Here is a 25,291-nt window from a genome sequence, read left to right as displayed (position 1 = left end):
GCTGACCAAGTTCGTAGATGACTGCAAACTGGGTGCCTTAATCGACTCTCCGGCTGACACAAGCATCCTCCAAAAGGGTCTCACAGAGACGGATAGCTGGTGCCAGAGCCATGGCCTAAAGCTAAATGCCAAAAAGTGCATAGTCATCCCCTTTGGGAAAAACAAAGTGCCCACAAATTACCACATAGGTGGAAATCCATTAAGTACGGAAGAAGTAATTTGGGACTTGGGGACCCAAGTAGATAGCAATCTTTCCTTTGACAATCACGTTGCCAAAGTGGTTAGAAAGACCTTCTATATAGCCCACCTTATCATGAAAGGGTTCACATCTAGATCAAGAGAGGTCAGTGTGCCCCTCTACTCATCACTTATCAGGCCCATAATTGAATACAATGCCCCATTTGGGATGTACCTTACCCGACACCTGCAGCAACTGGAAAGACCCCAAAAGTACCTCACCAAGAGAATCAAGGGGCTCAAACAGATACCCTATGCAGTTCGGCTAAAGAAACTCCAGCTCTACTCAGTTGCGTACCACCTACTCAGAGGTGATCTGTGTCTGACTTATAAAGCCATGTCCAACCCAGAATTAATGGACATGCTTCACCTCAGGAAATCCAAATCCCTTAGAGCTACATGCTCCAGGGACTTGAACCTCAGCACAGAAATAAATAGGACATGCTGGAGGAACAGATTCATATCCCAGAGGCTCTCCTCACTCTGGAACAAAATCCCAGTCCATGTTAGGCAGAGCCCCTCACTGACCCACTTCAAGAGAAATCTTGACGAGTGGATGGGAAATCATAGGTTTACCTCTGGGATCTCTTCTGTGTCCCTGCTTGACAGAGGTACAGTAAACTAACCTTAAAAGGGCTACCTTCTGTGACCTACTATACAGAGGCACAGTCAACTAATCTAAAAGGGTGGCGAAAGGCAAACACACTCTGGCTAGGCTTATAAATGCCCTAGGGCAGATAGCCTAGTATCAACCTATGAACCTATGAACCTATAACATATAATTAGTTCTTTGAGTCAGTTTGAAGACATCTCAAACGTAAGATTTAATCATAATAAAACAAGTACATTATTAATTAATAAAAAAAATGCAAAATATGTTCTAACTTCAACTGCTACAGCAATCAAATGAAATGCCTTAGTGTAACCATTATGTCTAATAGTAAAGAAATGAAACAAACAAACTCTCATTCAGGTTGTTGATAAAATCTTCAGTTTAGTCGCAAATTGGAATAAATTCTTCCTCTCCATGGAAGAACAATTAATGCCTATTAAGATGGTAATTCTACCTAAAATATTGCTTGTCTTAAAATCTTTAGTACTATCTCCACCAAAGAGTTGATGAAGAAGATGAACAATATTCTACTTATTTTTGGGCATCCTAATAAACCAACAGTTTCCTTTGATTGGCACAAAAAAGGTTGGGATAATGGTTGAATAGGATTTCCTAATATTCAACTGTATGCTATGTCAGCAATTGTAAAAGTTATAGTGTTGTGGATAATATAACAATCAGTCATAAACAAATAGTCCCTAATAGTTTTATCTGGTTATTAAAATATTTTTGCATAAATGGAATTGCTCCCTCTTCTGAAACAGCCTGTGATATCATTTCCTTTTTCCAAAAGTTCACATATTTTAACTATTGTATTAAACACTTAATATTTTCTATGTTTCCAATTACATATACAAATGACGGCTTAGAAACTCATAACTTCAACAAAATGCTACTATTGAAACAACAAAGTAACTTTATTTATTGGCATCAATTCTTAAATGGTACTGATATATATATATAATGTTGAAAGTTTATGGTCCAAATACAATCAAGATTCTGAGAATTGATTAATTTTACAAATACTAGAGACTTTGTTAACACAGAGATAAATAAGATATTTAACCTAGATAAGAAATTGTTCCCCAAGTTATTGGAATTCTTAATAAATATCAGTAATAATGCAATGAAAAAGAAATCATATTTGTCAGAAATTTATAAAATTCTTAAGTTAGATTTCACATATTTAGATAATTCCTATTAAAATTATTCCTCAAAAATTAACAATGAAGACTTCTCTGAAGAATACAAGAAAATAATATTAAAAGCTACAGATAAAACCGCATCTTCATTATATTGGAAAATTTTCACTTGGAAATTCTTACACTGAGCTTTTGTCATTCCTAACAAAATTACAATTATGTATACATCAAATAAAATTAAATGCTGGAGATGTGATTCTGAAATAACAGCTGACTGGACACATATGGTATATGAATGTGAAGTCGTCTCTCCTTTTTGGAAAGAAATTAATAACTTAATTCAAGCTCTATGGTAAGATAGATGCAATATTTCTAAATATTTAGTTTTATTTAATGCTCCAATTCCCGAGATAATTCCAGAAAACTCAAGTTCCTCTTCTTTGGTCTATTCTTGCTGTAGCCAGAAAAGTAATTTAATTCCTAAAATTGGAAAAGTAAAGTTACCCTCCCTAGTGTTGAATTTATTAGTATGGCAAAAATTGTTTGCAGTAGTGAAGTGCATGTTATAAATATAAGAACTTCTAATATTACACATTCATATAAATCTTGCCTTAAACTTAAAGATCTGCTTGAAAAATATTAAGTATTGTTGATATGTATAACTTTGATGTATTGATCAGCTGTGGACCTATGTAAATAGTTATTTGTTTGTTTTATAATTGTTTTAACTATTGTTTTAAAACCAAATAAAAAAATTTAAAAAATCTGGACAAATAAAAGGTATGGCATTGTGTTAGGTACTGGGCAATGATTTGAACATGAGTGCTGAGTATTATGGGTAATCAACAGCAAGTTAACTCTTTAGAGGAGTCACTTCTTGCTTTCACTGTAATTTCACTACTACATCATCATATGTATTAATATTCAATGTTAGGTGTTCCGACTGCATGAACTACTTGACTGCTAATCTTTCTAGGAAGTAAGAAACTCCTGCTGATGCATTTAGTATGGAAATACAGTAGCCTATACATTAATTTGGGTAGTGAGGCATTGTGGGTTCAGCCTTTTATGACGTCATGTCAGGAATTTTCAGCTCTGAGAAGAAAAATCTGGAAGCTGTCCTTATCAACAAACTAAAATGCAAAAAGAAGACACTTGTATGTCGTAAGGAGGTTATACCAAATTTCAAAGATGTATTACTTAAACTTGCCCCAGAACATGACTAATACACTTTAATCATGCCTAGGACTTATTTCCACTTCTGTTAAACAAGATGGATCTTGCAACTTAGCTATTGTTCAGACTGTGCTTGCATTTGGTTTAATTCCATTATTCATATATGGTGGCTAAAATACTGAAATTCTGTTTTACCAAAAAAAACATTTCTTTGATTATGCTTAAGACCTGAATCATTGCAGCACTGCTTTTAACCTCAAATCATACATTTGCTTGCTTGGGCCAAGCGCTTGGATGTTATCCATAACAATAACAATATCATCCAGACTCTTGAGAAAGTCAGTCATTTTATGCTGGAAAATATCAGGTGCTTAAGTTATGCAAAAGGGTGAACTTTTGAAACAGAATGCATCTACAGGGATAAAGGAGATTGTCAGCTTTTAGTTTTCCTTGTCTGAAAGTTTTTGCCAGAAACTACTGGAAGCACCTATCTTTGTACCAACTTAGGTGGCATGTCTTCTAGGGTAGGTAATATAAACTTTTTGTGCACAACAGCATCTTTAATCATTTTTTTAATCAACACATATTCTTGCTCAACCATTCCTTTTAATTACTGGGAACATGCAAGCAGAGAACCACTTAGTTTGTTCTGCATTCATTCATAATCTGCCACTACTTTTGCCAGCAAAGCAAATGGTTCAATTGTCAGTATGGTTACAGCATATGGAACTACATTTAGTTTTAGTTTATTTTTTACTGGCCAAGCAGTCCAGCTTCACTAATCATATCTACACTAGCTTCATTTATCTTTGCAATTAGGTCCATCTCACATGCCACAGCTTTGTTGAGCAGATTATTTATGCATGGGCAATTCAATGCATAAAGACAAAACTCACACTTGTGTCCCTTCACTCAGACATGGCTAAGAATCTGCAGATGCACTTGAACTTATGTGGAGGACTATGAATTTTAGTGCCTACCTCTTGCAGCTTTGGATGCTTTATAAAACTTCTATAAATAGCACTTGCTATTGCAATAACTTTAGCCCCTGTATAAATTATAAAACTCACAGATGCTCCATGAATTGCAATTTTAACTTGTCAGTCAATTTCTACATCTGGGCGGCCACGGTGGTGCAGTGGTTAGCATTGCCGCCTCACAGCAAGAGGTTCTCTGGTTCGGTTCTTGGCTGGGGTGCCTTCTGTGCGGAGTCTGCATGTCCTCTCTGTGGTCACGTGGGTTTCCTCCAGGTGCTCTAGTTTCCTCTCACATCCCAATGACATGCAGTAGGTGGATTGGACACTCTAAATTGGCCCTAGGTGTGTGTGTGTGCCTTCTGTGGAAGGTTGGGCACCGGGCTGGCAACTTGACACTGTAAAACTCCACTGCCAATCATGAGCGGACAGATGATCCACTGTGGCGACCTCTAACCGGGAAAAGCCAAAAGAAGAAGAAGTCAATTTCTACATTTGCTACAGTAGTAACTTAACACAACAAATTGCATTCTGTATGCCATTTTCAGTTTCCTTAACATTTTCTGTTACCACCTCTTTAACTTGCTTAGTTTTACAATTGACAGCAACATGGCCCAGTCTCTTACATCTCTTATACAGTCTTCCAGGATCAACCTGCTGCTCTGACTCATTATTTTAATGAATACACCTTGTGCATTTACCTTGCTTGCACTCACTTTGCTTCTGCAATGTTCACTTAGTCTGATTAGCATTATATGCATCATGAAACTTGCCATTAATTTTCTATTACTTCACACTCATTACTTGCCATGTTTAAGTTAGTATTCTGCCTTTATATTATTTCCCCTTTTCTGGCTACTTGTATTGCTTTCTATAAGCTTAGATTAAGTTTTACTTGTAACTTCTGAGATACTTCTCCATCAGCCAGCCCAAAACACAATTCTCTTATTTCTTCATCAATAGTGCCATTATAGTCATGATTCTCTGCCAGTTCATATAACCATTTGATAAACATTTCCACACATTCAGCCTTTGCTTGCAGATATCTATTAAATCATGCTCTCTCACATATTGTATTTCTTTTTGGCACAACATATTCAATTTGTTTGATAATTACTGATTCGTATATTACACTCTGACTCTGTGTGAATGGAAATAAACTGTGCATGACCTTGACTTTTCTGCGCATCATACAAAAGTCTGTTTACCTGGATTTCTTCTCATTCTTTACTGTTTTCACTGCTATTCAAAATTCTGCAAATTCCTGTCTTCGGGCAGGCTATCAAAATGGTTTGGAGAAGTCAAATGACTCTGCTGGGTTAAATTTCATCATGGCAGAAAAAAAAATGATATTTAAATGTAAACAGTTTAATTTCAATAGAACGTGAACTTTGCATGATAAAACAATAGTTATGGCAAAGGGAGTTAACTCTGAGCATTTTGGATAACTCAGTATTCATGTAGTAGTTCTGTAATCTGTGTAGGCATTTTTAAGTCTTTTTTGATTGAGAAAATCCTGCTTCTAACAGCATGTCAGGTGGTGCTGTAAAATACAGACTGCTTTTATTGAGGGTCATCTCGGAAATGTCAGCTCAGCACAGACTATGTTAAAACTTCAATATGTCATACGCAACTAAATATAGTTCAAGAGTTGCAATTCATTATGATAGAGACAGATTCTTAAAAGGTCTACACCACATATTACTTTTATGACAGCAACATTAGTATGTACATAGGCACGATATACACAGGCATTTATCAGAATTAATTTACTTTTCACTACAGCAACATAAACCATATTCCTTCTTGCAACACTGTACAACTGGAGGTAGTCAGCTATTGAGAAAACACTTCTGATTTGCAGTTATAGTCTGTCTTTCCCCATTCCTTCTCAGGGAGATATACAATATTATCAGGGGCCAGGATCTGCCAAGTTATGCGTGCATTCAAGTCAATTAACTGCAAATATCGGTATGATTCAGTCATAATCCATGTGGGTGCAGATGACCTGAGACGTACCTCCCTAGACTATATGAAGAGAGACGTGATGGAGCTCTCAGAGTATGTGTCCCAGTCTAGTATGAGCCTAGCATTTTGCCTTCTTCAAGGATGATGCCACAACACAAACAGAAGATGACTGACTTTAATAATTGGCTTAGCTCATGCTGTAATTCTAAGGGCATGCAATATTTGTCAGCATGGAAGGAGATGGTCAACAAGCCATAGTGTTTTTCCCGGGATGGTCTGAACATCTCCCCTCTAGGCTTTCAAATGTTAGGTAAACATTGTGCTCCCTTATAGTGCTTTTTTTAGGCAATGCCAACCTGACAATTTTTCCACCATTTATTTATTTATTTTATTTATTTATTTGGTTTTATTGACTTGGAAAGTTCACTGGGCTGAAATGAGCCCATTTTCAGTGGAGGCCCAGGGAGAAAATCTCCATAACATAATACAAGATAGTAGAAGTTAGTTAAACAAGAATTTCCAAAAATGATAAATATTCTGTAACTTATATACAATCAGAAGAAATACTTGGAACTTAGTTCAATTATGTTGCTAGAAGTTATGAAATCAACATTGATTCTTGTCAAGGTATCCAATGTATAAAGTGTGTAACAGAGAAGACAGATAAGCTATACATGTATACATTTATATAGTACAATTTTTGACAGACTATGCAGATTGGCTTATATAGTATGCATAAACAAGTATATGTAACTACACTGTTTTTCATATAACATTGTTAGGCAAAGTAAGGTGTTAGAAGGTTTTTAAGGGTGACACATAAGAGGGGAAAAATATGAGTACAGAGCTAGAAGGGTCATCAATGAAATCAGGTTACTGAGGAACTGGAGATAGTACATGGGCAGAGCCATTTAGAGGAAATATGTTGATATAGAGACTTTTTGAATAAGGAGGTACTATTAATGTTTCGGAGAAGTGGTCAAAGAGCGTTCCAGAGTTTTACAGTGAAAGAGTAGAGATACTGACCTACGGGGAGTTTTGGTCTATTTACTTGGATAAGAGATTGATTTTTAGATCTCAGATGCCAGTTTGGCTGATAGAGAGTTGGAAGGGAGTTGATGGCTGGGCATACTAGAGGTTTGTGTATAATTTTGTGTGCTGTAGATAGTTGAATGTGTGTGAGGTGTTGTGGGAGTTCAAGCCAGTTCAGGGAGTGTAAAGAATGGCAGTGATGGGAAGAATATTTTGCAGAGGTCACGAACTTAGCGATTTTGTTATAGCAGGACTCCATCTTAGTCTTTAGGCAGGAATGGATGTTTGTAAGAATGGGGGCACCATAGAGGAGAGAGGGTAGGAGAAAGGTTCGGGCTAGTGTTTTTCTAGTAGAGTAAATTAAGAAGTGTTTCTGTCTGTAAAGGGTACAGAGCTTTTGGTGTGCTTTTTTGATATTGTTGTGGATGTGTTGGTCGAATGTTAAGTTATCATCTACAATAATGCCGAGTAACTTGGTATGGGGGACTACCTCTATGGCAATTTTGTTGGATGAATAGATGGTAAAGTTTGATTTATTAAGAGTGATGTTATATTTTTTGAGTGTAAAGATCAAGAGTTTGGTTTTATTGGGGTTAAGGGCAAGATGGTTGTTTGTCATCCAAAGTTCAGTGGTAGAGAAAGCGTTTTGGGTCATGGTAAGAAGTTCTGTTTCTGAGGTGCCAGAGCAGATAATAGTAGAATCATCTGCATATTGTACTAGTGATCCATGAGTGATAGCAGAATGGCAAACATAGCAAAATAAAACCAAGAAAATCTAAAGGTGTTACTGCTCAATCTAGAAGTCTAAATAAGAAACTCCACACCCTACAAGCTCTTCTTACCGTAGAGAATGCTGATGTCTGTGTGGTCACTAAGACATGGTTGAAAGCTACAGATAGCATACTGGCAGTGCAAGGGTATAATGCTTTCCACAGATTTAGACCATTTACTACACAGGCAGGGGTAAAAGGTAGAGGTGTTTCAGTTTACATAAAAAATAAATATACCTCAAGGCTAGTCAAACAGAAGAATGCACAAGTTTCTCCACATTCAAATCACCATAGACAAAATCTTATACCACTTATGTGCAAGCTATAGGTCCCCCTCTATGACCTAGGAAACCCATAACACATATTTGAGCTTACTAGAGAAACTCACCATGCAACCAAGTATCATATTCATTTGTGACTTTTAGTTACTACACTATTAACTGGGAATCATATATGACAGTAAATATGCAGGCACAGAGATTCTTGCACTTTGTAAACACGAACTCTCTGACTAGATTGTTAATACACATACCAAGAGTAGAAACATGCTGGATCTGGTTCTCACTAATATAGGAGAGTGTTTCACAACCCCTAGTGTAATGTCCTCTCTGGTAAAGTCAGACTACAAAATGGTCACCTTTGAAGTAAAAATAAAACCTGTAGCCCCAGTTAACCCTAGAACATTCATGAACTACTCCAAGGCTAACTTTCTACTATTAAGTGATAATCTTGGAAAAATTCAAGCCCTTCTAAACTCTGACAACATTGCTGCCTATGTGGAACTGTTCACAGAAACATTATACAAGCATGTTAATAGTTGCATAGATACACCTGTGCTCACAAGGAATAAGCACAAAACTAACTCAAAAGACAAGCCACCTTGGAATTACATCATCAATAGTCTGTTTAACAGAAGGAAGAAAATCATGGCAAAAATCAGAAGTACACCCAACAGAATACAAGCACTCTCATCAAACTAAACAAACAACTCACAGTACAAATAAAGTCTACTAAAACCAAATTTGAGTTAAATCTGGTCTCTTGGGCAAAAACAACCACAAAGCCTTCTTTAATTATGACTGCACCTTCAAAGACAATACACAATTGCGTGCAGAACTCATTGTTAATGAAACCCCTACTCTGAGCTAGAATATATAGCAAACCTACTGGCTGACAAATTCATCTCTAACTTTACAGTTCTCTTCCCCTAACCTCCCCTCAGGAAATACCATCAAATAAAATGTCCCCAGCTATCACTAGGGAACAGGTCCTCAATGCTCTCTCTGGGCCAAGACAATATCCCAAGCTGCCTTCTAAATATCGTGAAACGTGACACTTTAAGCTCTCTGGAATCCCTATTAAACCATAGCATCCAAACAGGTGTCATGCCTCATGAATGGAGAATGGCAACCATCATTCCTGTACACAAGACATGCCATCTATGGACCCGGGAAACTACAGACCATAAGTCTCACTATTGTCATATGGAAAGCCATGGAAAGAATTATCATGGAAATGCTTAATAATGACAACCTCCAGACACTGAACCCAACATAGTTTGGTTTCATCAAGGGTGGATCATCCTTACTCAACCTGGTGGATGTCTCTGGAAGTCACAAAAGCAATGAATGAGTGTAAAATGGTTTACACTGACTACCTTAACCTGGTTGAGACATCTGACACAATACCATAATCAGAAATTCTTGACAAAGTCAATAAGTTAGGTATAAATCCTTATATCACTTGGTGGATAGCCAGCTGGCTCAAAAATATGACCCAGGAAGTTCTAATTGGGGAATCCACCTCTACAAAGAGGCCAGTCATCATTGGTGTCCCTCAGGAATCAGTCCAGAGGCTGTTTCTTTTTGGCTTCTATTTCTCTGAAGTCAAGGCCAATGTCAAGGGCCTCTGACTAAATTTGCAGATGATTGCAAATTAGGAACAGTCATAGAATCCCCACTAACACTAATGCTCTCCAATAAGGGCTGACACAGACAAATAAATGGTATCAGGGCCATGGGCTAAAACTAAATACCAAGAAATACATAATAGGGGTCTATATTATATGAATGAAAGTTCATATAATCAATCACTCTAAAGAGTGGAAATCCCAGAAATTGAGATGCGTGTTATGGGATTGCAGTACAGTGAAGAATGGAGTATTTGCCCTTTCCTCGCTGTAGTGTGATCTCGGAGTTGGAATAGATATTTAGTGGGGGGGGGTCGTTTTTTATTTCTACGATTTTCGCTCATTAGAGCGATCGATTATATGAACTTTCATTCATATAATATAGACCCCATAATAGCATCCTTTGGAAAATCATCCACCCCTGCAACTAACATATGAACAGCACACCCCTAAGGGTCAAATCAGTAGTCAGGGACTTGGGAACACTCATAAGTAGTAATCTAGCCTTTGACCATCATATGTCCACGGTAGTGAGGAAATCATTCTTTGTTGTGCAACTTATAAACAAAGTATGTCATCTAGGTTCAAGGAGGTCATTGTTCCACTGTTTTTGGCACTCATCAGACCTATCATTGAGTACAATGCCCCCTTTAGTATGTACCTAGCTAGGCATATCCAACAATTGGAATATCCACAAAAGTTCCTCACAAAAAAACACAGGGCATAACATGTTCTATAAAGACCACCTCAAAGCCCTATCCCTACATTCTGTCTCCTACAGGCTGTTGAAGGGAGATCTATGCTTGGCATACAAAGCATCTTCTGATCCCAGTCTGATGGACCTCCTGTATATCCACAGAACAAACAGCATTGGAATTACCCATTCTAAAGACCTCAGGCTTGCCTGTGCTATAAATAGGTCTTACTGGAGAGACAGGTGCCTATCCTAAAGACTACTCTTTCTCTGGAACAGGCTCACCATTCATGTTAAACAGAGTTCCCCCAACCCAATTCAAGTGTAACTTGGAAAACTGGATGAGGAAACAGAAATGTACACCTTGTTTGGCACCTATGTCTCAAACGAACATAGGCAGCCTGTAAATGGTTTGTCTCCCATCCTCCTGCTTTTATATGTTTCATCCCCCAAGCCCCTTCTTACACTATGAATTGTACCAGAACTTGTCAGAGATTTGGGATGCATAGATAGGCTTAAGAAGGCCCCAGTGGTTGCTAGCCTGCTACGCATCTATGAGCCTATATCATCTGAGAATCACTGGTATAAATATTAACTTATTTATTTAACATTTCTTGACCAGGAAAATCCAACTAGGACAGAGCCTATTTTCAATGGAGGCCTAGGGAGAAATGCACCAAATGCATGTCTTTGGAATGTGGGAGGAAACCCACACAAACACAGGGAGGACATGCACACTCCACACAGAAGGCACTTCAGCCGAGAATCAAACCAGAGAACCTCTTGCTGTGAGACAACAATGTTAACTGTTGCACCACTGTGATGCCTACTAATGTGGCTGTAGAATGAAACTACTTCATTCTCAGTCATATATTGTATCATTTACTTGGCTGCAGTGCTGTACTGGGATTCTTCTGCACCCTCTACAATAAGTTTAAAAGTAGCCGATTTGTCTGTTGGGGCATTTGCATTTCATTATGATTTTTTTCGTCATCATTTCTTGCTCAGTAATTGCAAACTACACATTCTTTGCATTGTATTCCAGTCAGATTAAGGATGCCACTGAATGTTTGTAGAGTCTTGATGTGATTTGGGGTATGAAATATAAATACTTTTGAGTCCTTTGCAAAAAGTTTATTTTTTTCCAATATTTTTATTAAGGATAAAATAAAGAGAATAAACAGTGTCTCTAATACATTGATTATACTGAACAGACAACTTTTAACAACAATGAAACTAAATCAACTATTTACCTTATTTACATGCAGTGGATATAAAAAGTGTACACACCCCTGTTAAAATGCCATATTTTTGTGATATAAAAAAATGAGACCACAATAAATCATTTCAAAACTTTTCCCACCTGTAATGTGACCTATAACCTATACAACTCAACTGAAAAACAAACAAATGTCTTAGGGGAAAAATATAAAAAATAAAAAATGTACAATAAGCTGGTTGCATAAGCGTAGACACCCTTAAACTAATACTTTGTTGAAACACCTTTTGATTTAATTACAGCATTCAGTCTTCTTGGGTAGGAGTCTATCAGCATGGCACATCTTGACTTGGCAATATTTGCCTACTCTTCCTTGCAAATGCGCTCCAAATCTGTCAGATTGTGAGGGCATCTCTTCTGCACAGCCCTCTTCAGGTCACCCACAGATTTTCTGTTGGATTTAGGTCTAGGCTCTGGCTGGGCCATTCCAAAACTTTAATTTTCTTCTGGTGAAGCCATTTTTTTGTTGATTTGGATGTATGCTTGGGGTCATTGTCATGTTGAAAGGTGAAATTCCTCTTCATCTTCAGCTTTCTAGCAGACACCTGAAGGTTTTGGGCCAAAAGTGATTGGTATTTGGAATTGTTCATAATTCCCTCCATCTTGACTAAAGACCCAACTCCAGCTGAAGTAAAGCAACCCCAAAGCATGATGCTGCCACCAACATGCTTCACCATGCGGATGGTGTTCTTTTGGTGATGCGAAGTGTTGTTTTTGTGCCAAATGTACCTTCGGCATTGTGGCCAAAAGGTTAAACCTTGGTCTCATCAGACCATAACAAATTTTCCACATGCTTTTGGGAGACTTGCTGTATTGTTTTCCAAATTTTAGCTGGGCCTAGATGTTTTTGGATGTTTTTCTGTGTAAGAAAAGGCTTCCATCTTGCAACCCTACCCCATAGTCCAGACATAATAAGAATATGGGAGATTGTTGTCACATGTAGTACACAACTAGTACTTGCCAGAAATTCCTGCAGCTCCTTCAGTGTTGCTGTAGGTCTTTTGGCAGCCTCCCTGACCAGTTTTCATCTTGTCTTTTCATCATCTTTGCAACGTCATTGTTGTCCCATATTTTCTCCATTTTTTGATGACTGTCTTCACTGTGTTCCATGGTATATCCAATGCTGTGGAAATTTCTTTATACCCTTCTCCTGACTGATACCTTTCAAAAATGAGATCCCTTTGATGATTTTAAGCTCTCTGTGAACCATGGCTTTTGCTGTAGCAGGCAACTGAGTAAATGTCAGGAAAATCATACTAGGGCAGCTGAACTTTATTTGGGTTAATCAGAGTCTCTTTAATTGATGGCAGGTGTATACCCAAGAAGACTGAATGCTGTAATTAAATCAAAAGGTGCTTTGGCAAAGTATTAGTTTAAGGGTGTACACATGTATGCAATCAGCTTTTTGTATGTTTTTTTATTTTTTATATTTTTTTCCACTAACAGATCTGTTTGTTTTTCAATTGAATTGTACAGGTTATAGGTCACATTAAAGGTGGTAAAAGTTTTGAAATGATTTATTGTGATCTAATTTTTTTATATCACAAAACCTGGCATTTTAGCAGAGGTGTGCCCACTTTTTATATCCACTGTAGACCTGAAAAATGTTTGAGTAGTACAAATATTTTAAGAAAAAAGCTTCCACTGAAGCAAACAAATAATGATAAACAGTGTTAAAAATCAGTTTAGAAAGTCTCAGGTGTGAAACCTTTGTTGACAGATTGTTAGCAAAACTCCTTGGATATATTTAAAGTTTTTTACTTCTGACTTCCTTGTTTATGGTTTCCTCTAGTAAGGAGAGAAATTCCCCAAGACTCGGAGAGGTGGTAGAGGTCCATTTCCTTGAAATACATTTCCTGGCTAATGCTAATATTGTCCATAATAAGTATGAATCTGATTTATTTAAAGAAAAAATGTCATCAACATTAAGAAAAATTAAAGTTTTAGTTAATGTGAAGTTATCCGAAAATAAAGTTGAAAGAAAATCAATATATCTCCAAAAATTCCTTAGTTTAGAGCAATCATAGAAAATATGGAACCAATCTGTATTACGTGATGTTAGACATCACCAGCAAATTATGTTATTTGATTTTCTGAATTTAGCAATTTTGTCAGGAGTTAAAAATGTTCTGTATAAATATTTCCAAGTAAATATACTCCAATATTGACCCCAAGAAGTGAATTTTACTGAAGATAGAATGTTAAGTTTTTCTGTCTGGGAGAGACTATGAGGTAGGCCTTTAGTCATTGTGTTCCATTGCTTAGCTGTTAAAATGGACCTGTAACTTAACAAAATGGTGTATAACTTGGGTACTAAATTGTCAAACTGTTGATCATTAAATAATATTTCAGATATGAGAGTGATTAAGGGAGTTTGATCCAAGTATGAAGAGTTCTGAATAATTCTGCATACGTCTTGAGAATAAGCAATTACACTTTCTAGTAATAACCAATCTTGCAATGATAAGTTATAATCTTTAATAATTTGCTGAAACTGTAAAGTTTCCAAGCCTTTAATACATTGTTTCCAATAAATACATTTTTTTAGTTTCCCATTCATTAAAGATGTTAATGTGAAGTTTATCCGGGATGTTTTTTGTGATTTTAAAGGGGATTATTAGGTCAAATCAGGATTTGATATCTGCATTTCAGTATATTATTTTTTTAAAGTTAATAATGTTATTTAGATAGTTTAGTTTTGTAGGTTTTGTCACATTATATTGAACACTGTGACTAAGAAGAAACCAGAACTTATTGGAGGGATGTTTGAAAGGAATTTTACATGACAATGAGTTTTCATTCTGTATTATAGCTATATGGAGATCTTTCCAATTTGAGTTGTAATTTGAGTCAATCCAATTTAATGTGCTTTTAAATAATGATGCTTTGATATATGTTTCTAAGTCAGGGAATCTTAAACCACCACCATCCCAAGATCTAATATGATGCGTATATGCAATCCTATTTTTGTTTGGGTACCATAGGAAGTGTAATAAAGTTTTATTTATGAGTTTAATATAATTATTCCCAGGATGGGTGTCTAGAGCCAGAACAATATGTAAAATTTTTGGAAGGAGAGTCATTTTTAACAATTGCAGTCTGTCCTCAAATGAAAAAAAAACATATTGTTCCAGTTACTTATATATGTATTTACCTGAGATATTATGCTTTTAGAATTAGTTTCTCTTGTTTTTTCCAAGTTTTTATATAAGGTTATACCTAAGTAGTTTAGTGTATTAACTTGTTCTCCACTAATGTTTTGGTTAACTAGCTTAGCTGAGATTTTCCTTTGTCATTAAAAATAATGTTTAGATTTTTGCTTATTAAAGTGGAGGTCTAAAATTGTTTGAACGTTATCTATTATTGTGTCTAGTTCTAATAATTCTTGATTTGACTTCGGTAAGGTAAGTGGAATATCATCCGCAAATAGCTCTATTTTAGAATTGTATTGATTATAAATATTAATGCCTTTCATTTCTTGATTATTTCTTATCGATGACACTAACATTTCTATGACAAGGGAAATAATATTGGGGATAAAGGGCAGCCTTGTTTAATACCTTTGGTTATGGGGATGTACTTTAAAGTGAAGGGGCCTAATTTTACATATGCCAAATTATAAATATCCTTTATCATGGAGATGAAAGATGTTGGAAACAAGAATGCTTTTAGTGTTTCAAACAAAAAAAAAAATCCCAGTTTACAGAGTCAAATGCTTTTTCTATGTCTAGACAAACCAACAAGACTTCTTTATTTTCTTTGTTTAAGAATTCTAGTAATGTTAATATTCTTTTGATATTATTATGAGTGTGCCTTTTATGAATAAACCCGGTTTGGTCATTATGAACTAAATGTGAAAGTGGAATCTTTATTTTATCCACAAATATAGACATAAAGATTGTGTAGTCATTATTTAATAAGGAAATTGGTCTTTACGATTTACATAGCTATGAATCTTTGTCAGATTTAAGAATATGGGTAATCAAGGAGTATCTCCAAGAGGGCGGGATCACATTTTTAGTTTGTACTTCAACCAGGGTCTTATGAAGTAAAGATATAATTGAATCTGGAAAAAGCTTATAAATCTCTGCTAGGATGGCATCTATGCTGGGAGCTTTGTTAGAAGTTTAAGGTTTTTGATTTCAGTTTTGATTTAATTTAGAGTTATTCATTTCTTGAGAGTTGTACTAAGATTTTCCGGGATGGCATTCAAATTTACAGTGATTGATTCTTGGGCTGTAACATTTTTGTTTTTGTTATCAGAGTTATATTGCTTGGTAAAATGATATCTAAAGGCTTCTAATATATCTCCAATATCAGAAACTGTCTTATTAGTACCTTCATGTAATAATTTTAAGATATTATTTGCCTTGGAATGTAATTTTGCTCTTAATGACAAATTGTGCATGTGTTTGGGAGTAAGATCATAAGAGTTTAATTTCATTTTTTTCTAGTGCTAAGTTTGTTTTGTGTGCCAAAATATCTAGATATTTCTTGTTTACTGTGTCTATTTCTTTTTTATTTGAGTTTAATTGTGATGACTTAGATCTCATGGAGGTTAATTGAGATTGTAGGTTTTGTAGTTCCGATTCCCATTCCTTAAGTTTTTTTCTTATACCAGACTATAGTTTTACCATACATATATGCTTTTAGAGCATCCAAAACCATAATAATATTTGTTTCAGAGTTATTATTTGTCTCTAAGAAGAAGTTTAATTCTGATAATAACCATGTGTTAAAGTATTTTACTTTGGCGATATAGGCTGGAATTCTAGTAATAGTATTTCGTTTCATGAAGTCTATTTGTACAGTATATCTAACATAAGACAATCATGGTCTGATAAAGAACAAGGAAGGCTAGTAAAGGATGTAAGCTTTAATTTTAAATCATTGGAGATAGGGACTTTATCTATTCTGGTTTTAGTTTAAAATCTATGATCAGTGTGTGTATGACAGAGTGATTTGTTATTTTTAGAGTTATATGTATCATACAGATTATGACAATTATCCATTTCTTAAGAATTTTAGCACTGGATGGTAGTCTAAGTGGACGACTACTTGTTGTATCAGAATTATCTAATAAGCAGTTAAAATTCACCCCTAGAATCAGATTCTTTTTTGATATACTATCAATAAGATCGAGATGTTGTTTAGCAGTTGAAGCATCCAGTCCTGGGAACCAGTAAAGGTTAACAAGCGTCTAAATTCTATGACTGAATTTTAGGATAGTAATAGCTAGTAGTCCCTCGGGGTCTTTATGCTTATATAATATTTGAGGGCAGATAATATTATCCTTCCATAGGATCATCACTCTTCTGCTTTTAGACTTAAATTAAGCATGAACTAGTATTGTATAAGTGTAAGGTTTCCAAACATCCTTTTCTGTATTTTTAAAATGTGTTTCCTGTCGGAATACTATTTGTGGTTTGTTTAAGTGAAGGTATCTCAAAAGGTTTGACCTCTTCTTTGAATTATTGATGCCATTTATATTAAATGAAGCTAAAGACAAAGACATGGTGAGTTATAGGAGTAATTTATCAAATGGTCAGTAATAACTGATTTTATTATCTCAAAGCATTCAATGAAAAGTGTCGACTTCCAAACTTTGATTTGTTTAAGTGACATGTTTGCAAGAATCATGACTGTGAATATGATGTGAAGTATATTATAATCAGGACTATGTGCAGAAAGAAACAACAAAATAATCATATTAAAACATAGAAAAAGAAATAATGTAATTCCCAACACATACATGGAATTACAAAAATTCCCAGTTGAAAGATGAGATAAAAATCAATCAAACTCCTTTCCCAAACCATCATGAACATACCTATCAGCTCTAAAATGTACTAGTAAAGAGACATTTGAACAGTTTCCACTAAGTTATTAAAATGCAGTGAGGAAAAAGGAGAAACGCACATATATTAGTATCTTAAGTTACATATGTAATCCTGGATGTTGAGGTTCCTATCATTGATATGAATTACTATATGAGATCAAATGAGTTTAAAATAAGTACAAAATCTTAGCTAGAGTCAATAAAAATTAATATTTTAATTACATTATCCAAAAATAAACAGCTAAAAAAGAAGTTGGGCTCCCATTTTATAATATATATATATATATATATATATATATATATATATATATATATATATATATATATATATATATATATATATTTCAAAAGACTGGTGCACATATATTAGGAAAGTATTGTGAACAACAGTAATGAACATCAAAGGAGCCTATACCTTGGCACAGACATTTATATCTAGTCAGAGTATATGTCAGTCTAACTGAAAGTCTCTCATTTTGTATTTAAAAACATGTTAATTAACCAACAACTTGTGTAAAAATCTTTGGGACAGTGTAATACATATATAAAAAATTCACAAATGATTGCTTGAGCATAGTTATTCATCAACACTTTAATCTTTTGTTCATCTATATTGTTCTAATCAAGTAAAAGCTGGATGTAAAAGTAAAACCTGCCAAAGATTTCTTTGGTTAACATTAAGGGGCTTCATAGTTGCCTCAGTGGAAATATATTAAAGTACATTTTGTTAACATGAATAGATAATGTTGGACTGCATTTATTTTTATAGGATTAAAAATCTGAATTCATTATTTGTTAGAAAAAGTAGTGAATGACCAAATCAATAAAGGGAAAGTGAGGTGACTACATTAAAATGTGCTTGCATTGTTAAGTAAAGGTTAGTGATGATTATTACATTTCCTGTATTATTAAAACAAACTTCTTTACATCATGCTGTATTTCATCTTCTGTTCAGATGCAGATAATTTATTATGTGTTATATTCTAACCATTCATCTTGCATCGATTTATTATTTCTTTTACTTCTGCAAGGTCTTCTTAACTTGCTCTTGTTTTCTAAACAATCTCAGTTGGAGTGTAGCTACTTTAGATATTTTAGATATAATAGAGAAATTTCAACAAACTTTGTAATACAGAAGCAAGTTATATGTTCATTAAGAAAAGGAACCTTATCATTAATGAGGTTGCATTGATGCAACAATGCTTGCAGTTTTTAAGTTTACTACCAGAGGTCAGCTCATGTATTTTATCCTATGTTAAATCCTGTTGCTTATACCTTTTATTCACCTCATAAAAGAGAGATGATTCTTAGAAGTTTTTTCTTGCTCAAGATTCTTACAATTATAAAAGCTTCTATATAGCTAAAATCTGTTGACTGGACTGGACCTGAGGCCACTATCTTAGTGCAGCTATCTACAGTATCATAATCACATTTAACTGTGTACTTATTTATCCTAAGAGCTGTCAGCAAAAGATTCTGAGAAGTACTGTTTGACACTGGCATTCAGGACCATCTCACACAGGTTCTTATCCCCATAGTAATGAAGCATGTGATTTTTTTTTTTTTTGCATGTAACTGCCTTCATGTCTACAATTAGCAGGGCTACAACACCTTTTATTGTATGTAATAGTCTTAATATCTACAATTGGCAGAGCTATAACACCTTCTAGTCAAAAATATTATTAGATGACACCCATATAGACCCTCTAGTCTTATACAGCAGTATGAAAAAGCTGTTAACCAGGTTCTGCTGTACAAATGCTCTGTACTTGCCTTCAGTCTAATAGAACTTCCTTGGCACTGAAGCTTGAGGGTACAGTTATAACAAAATGTTCTCAAAAGCTTGTACAGTTTGCTGTCTTCAAGTATTAGATAATCAGGAAACACTACTACAGACTGTGTATATTTATGTTTCTACGTCTGGACTGATTCAGGCTTATACTTGTTTCTGTCAGCTTTAATTTAAATTAGTAATCATATTAAACTGTTATTTTTCCAATTTTTAAACATCAGCTTGAAAATAGTAACTCTTTATATAAATAAAATAATCTAACTTACTTAAATGCACCAGCCTGAGTGTTTTTAACTTTACCTATCAAGTTTGAAGCTAAGGGTGCATCTTCAATACTGTTCCCTACACTTCCTGTAGGGTGCAACATAGCAGAATGGACCAACAGCTTCCAGAAGCCTTATGGAAGACATGAAGGCAGTTTAAAAACAGCTCGGGGGTCATCTCGAGGTAAGAAAAAGCTTCACCTCAAATTTAAACAACATTCTTTGAGTAAAAAAATGACTTAGTGAGGTAAAAAAAGGGAAAAATAAAGCAAAAAAATGTTGCCATGTTTACTAGTGGATGTTAGTGTAACAGATACTCTAACATCAATAGGACATAAAATTGAGTATTTAAGGTTAAATGAATGAGAAAACACAGATTATCTTATATAATTAAGATATTGTGACACTTCATATTATGTAGTTGGTTAAACAAGCTGCATTTGTATTTTAATAAAGATTTATACATGCATGCAGCATGGAGCCCTCCCCCAACTCACTTAAAGAAGCAGCTGCACATATTAGATTTATTAACAGTACCTTATTTGGTTGAGGTATGGTGCTGCTGTAGTGTTGTCGCCTCACAGTAAGACGCTGTCCGGTTCGATTCTCAGCTAGAGCGTCTTCTGCGTGTAGACATGCGTGAATGGGTGTACCTTCGTTGAAGGTTGTGCATCAGGGCTGGTAACTCGGCACGTAAAAATCAACTAGCAATCATTAGCAGACCGGAGTTCCGCTGTGGTGACCCCTAACTGGGAAAAGCCGAAAGACTCAACAACAACAGTACCTTATTTGGAAATCAACTCGGTTTTGTTTTTATTTTCTTTTTGGCTATAAATTATCTCAGCATACAATGAGATAAAACTTTTTGAGCTATTCCTTAATATTATTGCTGTTAGTTAACTATTTGCTGTGTGTGTTAAATGATATTTAAACAGCGTTTATTACCATAATGGTGCAGAGACATTAATCACGAACAAAAAAAAAAACAAGATTTGATTATTTATTTACCAGTTGATTCTTTGAGAGATGAATTTGTTGTGTCAGCTGAAGTCTCAGTTTTTTGTTTCTTCTTTTTGACATCAATCCATGTATTTTTCTCAGATGTTCTCTTTAAAGAAGACAGGAAAAAGTCCATATCCTCTGGGATGGTTGTTAGGTTACTGTTTGTTATAAAGGAGATAGTTTCATCTAGGTTATTAAAGATACTTGCACCAGAAGAAATGTGTATTTTGATTTTTACTGGATACAATTTGGGCTCTGATGTTGTTTTGTTTCAGATGTTTAACCAGTGGCCAACATTTCTTCCTCATGTCCAGAATTCTCGTGGAGTAGTCATTGTCAAATCTGATGGGGTGTTGGTTAAATTTTAATGGGGCTTTCCTCCAAGCTGTAGCTGTTTTTAACACCAGCTCCTTATCAAGATAAGAGAAGAATTTTACAAGAATAGATATTGTTGTTGCTGTTGGGGATGTGGCTTACCAATTGCCCTATGAGCTCTTTCTACACCAAATGAGAGCCCTTCTTGTCAGCCTAAAATTTTGGGAATCCAATTATTCAAAAATAAAATCATGTTCTAATCTTCTGTTTTCTCTGGTACTCCCAAAATTTGAATATTGCATCTTTTCAACCGATTTTCAAGGTCATCAATTTTATTCATCAGCCATGCGTCTTGTTTGAGAAGAAAGTCTGTGTGCAGTTCATCCTCCTTTAATCTTCCATCTACGTTGGTTATGGCTGTCTCCATGTCCATTATTTTATTTTAATGTTGTTGAAAAAGGTCTCTAAAAACTTCAGTTTGTTTAGAACTATTCTCACTTAAATTCTCCAGCTTTGTTGGAAGTCATCTGTCTTCAGTGATAGTGAGTGTAGAGTGGAAGACACCAGCTGTAGTTCTTTCCTCAGTGAAGCTTCATTTTGTGAAGACTTGGAGCTGTTAATTTTCCTTCAAGTTTAATCTCAAATAATTTGACAGGAATTTTTGGAATAAAAACTTTAAAGTTTGTAAAGTTAAAGTTTAAGGTTCACCTCCCCCTCCCCAAACGAAAGAGAAAAATACTGTTTCTTCTTACCTCTGATGGCTCCTTACTTACTTCATCACCTATAGCATGAAGGAGCATTGCACATTGGATTTTTCTGCTTTTCTGGAAAGTCTACTCACAGTGAAATAGAAACTCAGTTTTTGCAGTTCAGAGATGGTTATCATTCCCACTGCTGCACTAGCCTTTAGGCTATATAGGTTTTTTTCCTGTTTAGGAAACAACTATTGGGCAGCTTCAAAAACTCTGGCTTTCTGCATACCTTCACTTTGACTGTTGACTCACTAATTCCAAGAAGAGAAATCAGCAGCTAGGGTAAAGATTTATTTCAGTATTTTCTTGCCATTTCTAGAAGAAGCACTTCATAGGCATAATGTATAATGCTCATGGGTGAATACATGGCTAATTTTACCCCGGGTCAGAACCAAACTGTGCTCCTTGGGTTTATGAGGTGAACACCTTAACCATTGAACCAATCTCAGTCTTAATGAGAACAGCATTTAGCTAAGAGATTCACTCCAAATCCCTGTTGAGGAACCCCTCCATATAGAAAGTATTGCCCTTTTAAGAAAAATAGTTTATATTTTATTTTTTTACTAATAGCAAAATTTCCCCTTTAAGAAACCTGGGATTCTTTCACAATATTACTATTTTCCTGTTAGGGACCACTATTTTTAGTTACTACAGTCTATTCATCTATATGGGGCAAATTTTATCACAATGTATGTACTGCTAGTGTAAACTTAGTTTTTGGACAAAAAGGTTTTACTTTAGGGAAGGGTATGTGCTAATGTAATGCTTATGGCCACATTGTGACAACCTGCCTGCTATATTGCTTTTTTTGTCAATGTGTTTAGGTCTTTGAACAGGGCACTGTCAGGGAATTTGTGCCTGCTTGTGCTTTTTTTTTTTCCACAGGGATTGTGGAAAGTATTGTGAGTGTAAGTGTGCTGTTTGTGAACATTCAGTGACTGCTTACATTCCAAGTGACTCTCTCCATCAACACATATCGCTTTTGGCTCCTCTTCCTCAGTTACAGCATGTACACTTACCCTGCTCCTGCTGGTTCTTCTCCCACTGTACCTAGAAAGAAAAAAATCATTTATCAAGGAGTCCTTGCTGTCATCACAGACTCAGTCTATGCCTCAGCTGACAGAGGGTGACTCTGCAGTAGCCATTGGTTGTCTGTCAGACCAGTCATTTATAATCCAGTTTCCTCTGCTGTAGTTGTTTTGGCCATCATGAACTGGAGATCAGCCACTTCTTCTTTGGCTGTTCTTGTGCTCAGCACAGGCATGGGAGAACCATCATATCTGCATCTGAGAGAGACTCTGGGAGATTCTTCTTGAGGTAACTGGGGCAAAAGATCATTAGATGGGTCAGATATCCCTTCTTTGAGTGGATCTCTGGCCAATGGCACTCCTATTAAGAAAAAAATAAAAGATTAAACATTGTTCTTCTGAAGAAGTAATTACAGATAAGGAAGATGACTTTCTTACCCTGGCAATTCAGGCATTACAGGCAATAAATCCTGATACACAGAAGCCATTACAAGTGTCTATCCCCTGTAAAGTAATTGCTGAGAAAAACAGGGTCTAATGATGCTGACTCTGACAGAGGTAGGGATTCTTCTCTTACTAATTCCCAAGTCCAACTCTCTGATTGGGAGGAAATGTTAATTCTCTCTTACTAATTCCCAAGTCTAACTCTCTGATTGGGTGGAAATATTAATTCTTATCCTCCTGTGGATGAATTTCCTTTTAATAAGACCATAGCCAGAATAAATAAAGTACTTTTAGGGGAGCAAATAGATGTTCCCCCTGAAATGAGGAGAAACTATGATATGCTAAAAATAGGTATACTTCATTCCTTTCCCACCCCTCCTATACTGCTAGCCCTGGAGGATGCATTGAGTGCTGCCTGTATTCATTGAGATACTCAGCCATCAGTCCCTAAAAAAGCAGATAAACTGTATACGGTACCTCATGCCAATACATTTCTGTTCTTTCACTTTAGATCTGATCCAGCAGCAAATTCAACTGTGTCAAATGCTGGCAACAGATTGGTACTACACAAACCCTTCTCCTTGTGACAAAGAAGGCAAAATGTTGGGCCGTATAAATAAGAGAGTGTTTTTTTCTTCCACATGTAGAAATGCATTCTTTGTCATATGGACAGTCTGTATTAATTGACTACCTCTCTTCCTACAGAAGAAAGCTGTTTTTGAACCAAACTGTTACAAGCTTGTCCAATGCATCCAAACATGATTTAAAGAATGTACATGACTATGCAGATACTGTGTCTGCTACTACTGCTACTGCTGCTGTGTTGAGAGGATATGCTAGGCTACTCTACCAAAAGTTTGCTGATTAACTAAAGTCCAACATTTTAGATTCTGCTTTAGATAAGAAAGTGTTGTTTGGCTCTCCTGCTACACAGGTTTTAAAACAATACGATGAAAGGGGGAAAACTGATTTAGGAAATTTCTAAGATTTTACAAATCTGTCTCACAAACTTTTCCTTATAGATTCTTCTCTTCAAAATGCCTTTTTGACACAAAGGTAGGTGGGTTTTTATTTGGAATCTTCAATCAGTCTCAACCAGATTACATATAAGAAAGATCCACCAGTTTCTAAAAACACATGGAGCCAATGTTAGCATTCCATGGTGTATCAAATTCCAGTTTTGGGTTTTATAAAAAGTGAACTGCTTTGGTGCAGACAACAAATTCAACTGAGCTGAGGTCTCCTCTTCTCTCATCAGTAAATACAAGTCCTATAGTTCTCCCTATTTCACAAAAAATCCAAATAAAGAAATCCAGTCTTTTTCTGGCAAACAACATACTAAAAAGAGATGACCAGAGGGGAAATAACAACAAGAAACAGGGGTTCTGTCAGAAAAAGAGAGAGATGAACAGTACAGCATGACTGTGCCAGCAAACCTACCTTCCATATCCTCCAGCCAATATTTCTACAAATCTGTCCCACAAACTGGTCTTCAACATCCCCTTTGACAAAAAATTGTTACAGATTCTTGGGTGCTAAAAGTGTTGAAAGAGGGCTACAGATGATTCTGGATACAAAAACCTAATTTCAAGGGAATTCTTTCCCATCCTCTGAACCAAACAGAATACTTTCCTCAGGGTCTTCAGTTTTTACACACCCATGGAGTCGTAGAACCAGTGCCCATAATTCAAAAGGGCAAAGGCTTCTATTGCAGAATGTCTCAAGTACAAAAAAAGGAGACTTCTTGGAGACCAGTATTAGGTATTTCATTTTTAAATCTGTATGTGAAAGTACCAGCATTCAAAATGCTGACCTTACAGAACCTGTTACCTCTCATTCCTCCCATGAGTTACTTGGTAACATTGGATTTAAAAGATGCCAATTACCACATTCCCATAACCATGGGCTTCAATAAATTGATAAGGCTGTTTATGTGTCATATTATCAGTTCTCTGTGTAACCCTTTGGTTTATCTATATCTCCAAGTGTATTCAAAAAATGATTAGCTCCAGTTATAACTTACTGCAGGCCAAATGGTATTCACATTTTTCTTACTTAGACA

The sequence above is a fragment of the Protopterus annectens genome, chromosome 2.part2 (genome assembly GCF_019279795.1).
Source record: "Protopterus annectens isolate FY-2018-M chromosome 2.part2, PAN1.0, whole genome shotgun sequence".
NCBI lineage: Eukaryota > Metazoa > Chordata > Ceratodontiformes > Protopteridae > Protopterus > Protopterus annectens.
The sequence above is the reverse complement of the archived record's forward strand: the minus strand, read 5'-3'. Positions refer to the sequence as shown.